This window comes from Lathyrus oleraceus, chromosome 6 (genome assembly GCF_024323335.1).
Source record: "Lathyrus oleraceus cultivar Zhongwan6 chromosome 6, CAAS_Psat_ZW6_1.0, whole genome shotgun sequence".
Taxonomy (NCBI): domain Eukaryota; kingdom Viridiplantae; phylum Streptophyta; class Magnoliopsida; order Fabales; family Fabaceae; genus Lathyrus; species Lathyrus oleraceus.
The window spans coordinates 226,050,373-226,057,113 of NC_066584.1; positions in this window are offsets into that span (position 1 = coordinate 226,050,373).

The following is a 6,741-nucleotide window of genomic DNA, read 5'->3' on the forward strand; positions in this document are numbered from 1 at the left end:
GTACTACCTCATGTACAATCCCTTCTTGATCATAAAAACTCCTAAAGTCATTTGAGACATATTCGCCTCCACCATCTATTTTGAGCACTTTGAGTTTGTGACCACTTTGCATCTCAACCATGGACTTAAACTTCTTAAACAATTCAAATACCTCATCATTTCTATTGATTAGATATGTCCATAGTTTTCTACTATCAGCATCAATAAATGTGACAATGTATTTATTGCCACTAATAGAATCTACTTGCGTCGTTCCACACACATTCGTATACACCACCTCAAGGTGGTTCTTGGTTATCCGATCTACATCATTGATGAATTTCCCTTTATGTTGCTTAGCTTGCACACATTCTTCATAAATTTCAGTTGGTATGTTGATCAATGGCATCCTCGTCACCAATATGTTCCTTTGCATATCTTTGAGATCTCTAAAATTGAGATGCTCAAGATGATAGTGTCACATAAACTTTTCACGTCTTTATGCAGTAGCAAGACATATATGCTCCATAACCTTAAACTCAACCTTGAAGGTTCTATTGGTAGCCATTGGCACTTTAAGGACCAAAACTCCCTTTGCATCCAAAACGCGTAGCCCCTTCTCAAGTAATTGGACAATACTTAAAAGGTTGCATTTGATTCCCGAAATATACAAGATATCCTTGATCAAGGAATGACCACCATGCCTCCTCATGATCAAAACATCACTGATACCAACGACCATTAGAGTGGTGTCATCCATAAACTTTACTTTGTTCTTCATGGCACAATTGATTTTGACAAACCAATCCTTTCTTCCCGTTATATGAGTTGAACAACCCAAGTCCAAATACCACTCCTCACTGCATTTAACTCCTTTCATACTCATCATAGCGTCTTCCACTTCATGCAACGGATCATTTGTATCATTCAACTGGACACAACTCAATTTTTCAGCATTATTTGAGATGAAGTTGTTGTCCTGCAACCGTTTACTGCTACTATTCACTTCCATGATCAAGACCAAAAGTGTATTCTCTTCATCAAACTCTTGTTTTTCAACCTTGGCTTTACCCCTTGAGATTCCTTCTTGTTCACATTGCATTTTTTTGCAAAATAACCGAACCATTGACATTTGTAGCATTTATCCTTGCTCTTGTCAAACCTCTTTCTTTCACCTCTAATGTTTCCTTGACCTCCATATTTATTGTAGCTACTCTCACCCCTTTGATAAGTCGGATTCTTTGAATTTTGGGACTCCTTTCCACCAAAATTCTTAAAACTCCCTTTGTTATTCATGGTCCATTTTCCTTTCGATCTCTTGTCCTTCTCATTGAAACAAGCTTGCAAAGTGATCTCCGCCTTTGCCTTATCATTATTCCTCTCCTCCATCCTTTGCTCACGAGCCTCAAGAGAACTTTGTAGCTCATCTTTGCTCATCATTGCAAGATCCTTGGATTCCTCAATCTCCACAACTATGTTGTCGAATCTTGGTGTTAAAGAACACAAGATTTTAGCGACAACATACTGCTCCAAAATGGTTTATCCACATGCCTTCACTTGGTTTACCAACTGAGTGATTCTCATTGTGAAATCGCTGATTGTCTCCTTTTCCTCCATTTGAATCAATTCTAGATGAAGTTTATGAGTTTGTAACCTCACCACCTTTGCCTTGTCATCCCCTGCATAAACTTTCTCTAAGATCTTTCATGCTTGCTCCGATGACTCGCATTCACCAAATTTCTCAAAGTTGTCGCCATCAACATATTCATGAATCAAGAATAATTCTTTGTAGTACTTCTTCTTCTCTTCTTTATGTGTTTCTTGTTGCGCTTCAGTAGCATTCTGAACAAGAGGAGTAACACCATTCTCGATCATCTCAAGAACATCTTGGTAGCCAAACAACACCTTCATTTTCTTGCACCATTTGTCGTAGTTCTTCGCATCAAGAATGGGTAAATTTGTATGGATTCTTTCATTGGAAACTGAATTCATGTTACACACTAGGTGTTTATGGATCTGAACCAGGCTCTGATACCATGTGTCTGAGGAGTTTTTCACTAGAGAACATTGAACATTGTGAAACTTCTTCTTTTTAGAGCAACACCTTTGTGATAGACACGCCACATATTCACCCACAACCTTAAGATGATAGGTGAATGGGGTTTCTCATTGATAAATGCTCAAGTCTCCATATTTCCAACCAATGTGAGACTATTATCCACACTGTAGCGGGGTATTCGTTACCATTAGAGATATTGACTAAATCCAAGGTAAATCATACAAGTCGAGTTGCCACCGCACTTCTATTTATCCAAAGGAATGGTTAGAAAGCGAACAAAAACCTAATAGTTTTAACAAAAACTAGTAAAAGAAAACAGAGATCTGGGTAAGGGGGTTGGTTATGTAATGGGAAGGTGTTAGGCACCCAAAACATCCTAGGTACTCCTAGGGAGCCCTTTTCATACTTGTTGCAAGGTTGTTGTTTTTGGTGAAAATTTTGTTTGTGCAAACATGATTGAAGAGATGAGAAGAGAATATACAAGTTTATTTACATTTTGTGTTTGGATGGATAAACCCATTGCCTACGTACCATCTTATAAAAAGATTAGGATCAAAACCTCGTAGTTCGGGGTAAAAATCTCAAAAATGAGTTGGTGAATTGATTGGTCCAAAAGCCTTAAGGTATTTTGTTATCAAAGGGAGAAAACTCAACCAAACCACAAATCCACCATGTGAGGATAGCTTCAACATGCTAGTGAGGGGTTAACCCTATAATAAGCATGGAAGGCTCATTGTCCATCACTAAGGATATAGGTGAGTATTACATCTACCACAAAGATAACTCAAACCTAATAGCTAAAGGTTATGAGAGATTTTGAATAGAAAGTGGCCATTGAAACCACAAAAAAAAACATTTGAATGGGTTATATTTACCGCTTAGAAGTATATACAAAATGGTCAAAGTTGACTTAAAAGTTCAATTCAAAATAAGTGTTATGAAAAGAAAGTTTAAAAATCAAAAGCATAAGGCTTAGGTTTCTAATGTTGAAAACAAATGTTAAATGTTTGCACAAAAGGTTTTGACTTGGGTTAGAGTGGAGAGAAGAAGAAGAAGGGCTAAGTCCTAAGTAAAACAAAAAAGGTGAGGGATAAAGAAATAAAACCACAATGGAGTCCCTCTCTTGAGATCATATTGATGATCCAAGTAGCTCCCATCCTTTGGAATAAGCAATCACCCAAAGCATAAGCAATCAAACAAGTCTTCTAAGAGATCCTCAATGTATCTTGTGTCTTTCACTTTGGATGAACATGGCAATGGTATTCCAATTTGAGCTCTCATAGAATTCCCTAGCACAAAAGCAAACACATCAAAATCTCCATGAAGTAAATCAAGAATGGACAAGAGTGAGTTTAGAGATTTGTTCCTTCTAATCCATCTTCATCATTAAGGTCCATTCACTCTAAATTTGCATAAGGAAGGTCCTAGAATCTAATTCCAATTCTCCATTTTTTGCATAGGGAAGGTCCTAGAAACTAAGTCCATTTCTTTGCATTTGGTTCACAACAATCAAACAAAACACAAGCATAGTAATATATACACAATTATGTGCTCAAGTGAGCAAAAGGCAAATGGCATTAACATAAACATGTGCTCAAGTGAGCAAAGGGAAAAGCAAATGGATAATATGTGCAAGAATAGTAAATTACATAAAATTAAAGAGCAAAAAGTAAATGTTAATAGTCAATAGTTAGTGTTAGTAGTTAGTGTGCCGTAAGGAAAATTTAGCGCTATGTTAAGCAATCGTAATTGGACTTATGTAGAAGTCACAACTATCTGAGGCCGGTCAATAATAATGTAGGCAACAACATAAGTTAGAAGTCTTGATTAGTGAACCAAGTTCCAACAACTTGCCATGCCAAAAATAAAATGAGAATTGATCTTGTATTGGTTTAAGCCTTTTGCATGATTTAGAAAACAACCTATCCTTAATGCAAAGCCATTCACTTGATCAATTGATCAAGATGAATTAGATTTGGATCAAAGAAGATTAAGTCTCCCTAATCAATGTTAATTTATCAACCTTCAACTCATTGATCAAAAAGAAAATAAGAAGAAGAAGAAGGGGAGAATGGATAATGAAAATGGAAAGATCAAAATGCATAAAGTGCAATAAGATGTACGAATCCATATGTATTGACCAAATGACATTAAAAGTCAAAGTCAAACAATGATAAATCAGAAATGAGATGAAGATTGGAAATCAAACAATAAGCAAAATAATTTTTTGGCATTTTTAATATTAAAATAAACTTGAATTAAAAATAAAAGAAAGGTCAAACTTCAAAATCACTTCAAATCAACCTTGAAAGGTCCAAGTGATTTATCCCAAGTTCAACAAGGTCAAACAAAGTTTGACAAAAAATTTCAGCATTTTTAAAAGTCAGAAACTATTTTTAATCAATTAAAAATGAATAAAAATAACCTAATTGAACTAAAATCTCAAATAAATCTCAAATCAATTTAAAAATTGATGAGCATATTTTTCATAGATCCATCATCATTCAAATAAGTTAGGAATTTTTTTTTGTATTTTTTGAATATCAAAAACTATTTAAAATGAATTAAAAATCACCAGAAAAGAGAAAATTCACAAAAAATATCAAATGATGAAATAAAAAAAATTAAAAATCAGAAATAGAAACTAGAATTTATTTGGAGACTAATGCAATTGGTCCCATAATTTTTGGATTAAAAATGAAGAAGATATTGACTTTTGAAATAAAAGGGAATAAACAAAATAAAATTAGAAATTGAAATAATATGGAAAATCAGGGATCGTTGGATGTGTTTCATTAATTGACGTGGCACATCAAATGGTACAGAGGTGCGCGCTCACCATGAGTCCAGGTCAATGCGTAACACACAACATTAAAATAAGTCATAACGATCAAAGGCCAAGATCAAATCTGGAAAATGAATCCAAGGGTCCACAATGCATCTGGCAATAGGACAACCACTGAGCCACCGTCTTCTCCGGTGAGCTTGGATTTTCCGGCCAAAATTGCAGAGATCCAAACCTTAATGAAAATGCACGATCTATACATCTTTAGAAAGCTGGGATGATGTACATCATCCTTGTGCCACTCAATTCCACTCTAGATCTCTATATTGAGAGAAATCAGAGATGGAAGTTTTGTGGTGTTCATCATGAACTCAATGGATTTCAAAAATTAAATGCATAATCATGATGCCTCTATTGAGAGGACTTCAGCCAACACAAGATCCAAGCAAATAGGTCAATATATTATGAGTTTCGAAGAAAAAAACAGTTGCATAACAACCTTGATTTCTGGAGGCTTGAGCTCGATTCCTTGCTTTCTTTATCAAAACAGAAGATCAATGGAGTAAATGATGGAGGTTTAGAAGCTCTAGATCCAAGGATTCAACCAGATGTAGTTGAATTTTGGATCTGAAAAATTTAGAGAAAAATGAACTAGCTTCTTTGGTGAGAGGTTGGGTTTTGATTTCTACAGCAATTCAGGTTGATTTCAGTGTGTGTTTTGAATGGAATAGAGCTTCTATTTATAGAGGGAATGGCAAGGAGAAGGTGATGCAATCCGTGTGCATGGAATTGGATATCCATTGCATGGGCTTGCATGATCATGCACAAGGCCCAAAACCAAAGCCAAATGACATATGAACTCATACCAAAGTGTAATGGGCGTGTAATTTGAGAGGCAAAGGCTTGTGTAATGAATTCTCACATGTTATGCATAATTGAACTAAAAACTTCTCCTCTTCGAAACTAACACTTGCCAAATTCAAACATGACCATGTGAGTAATGGTTGGAAAGGTTTTGATGTAAGGAACAATTGTTATGTTGGGCAAAAATCCATTTGGTATGTGGAAATTGGTGAAATTTGAGTTTAAAGTGCAAGGTACAAAACATGTCAAGGCAAAGTTTCTAAATTTGGCCAATGTTCAAACCCTTATGTTTTGATGATGCAAGCATCAAATGAAACAATCTCCAACATAAAAGTTGTAGATATTTTCAAGACAATCAAAATGGACTTACATTTTGCATCATTTGGATATTTTATGAAAGAGTTATGGGCACTTGAAGTTGGACTTTTTTGCCTTTTAATGCATTAGACCCAAAAGGACTTATAATGTCTTGCATTATCACATGTATTTCCTTTGAGATTTTGAACTTTTGTTCAACATAACATTTGAAGTAGACATCTTAAGCTTTCCAATGCATTTGATCCCACCTCAAAATAATAAAAAATGAATGAGTTATGTCCTTGGGAAGTTGACCCAAAATTAGGGTTTCAGTCAAAATGACCTATAATGTATTGGAATGGGAGATGGCCTTCCAAGCTTCAAATAAATTTTTGATGAACATGAAAGTTGTTCATATTGTCCTTAAGAACATTTTTGCCTTTGGAATCATCTCCATTTGACCAACACATAAAAAGTTAGGTCTCAGTGCATTTCAAAATAGTCAGATGAATTAACTGATCAACTTCTCAAGTCCATGCCTCATATCTTGATGAATTGATGATTGAGGACACTCAAATAAGTTCAAGTATGCATGAAATGATGAATTAAAGAACTTCCCTTGATTTTATTTGATCATGTGTTGAGGTTGCTTCAGGAGCAAGGCATTGTGGTGCGCAGATGAATTAGGGTTTCCTTGGGGCACAATCCTCAAACCCTTTGACTTGCTTTGATCAAAATGATGAATTGAGATGCTAGG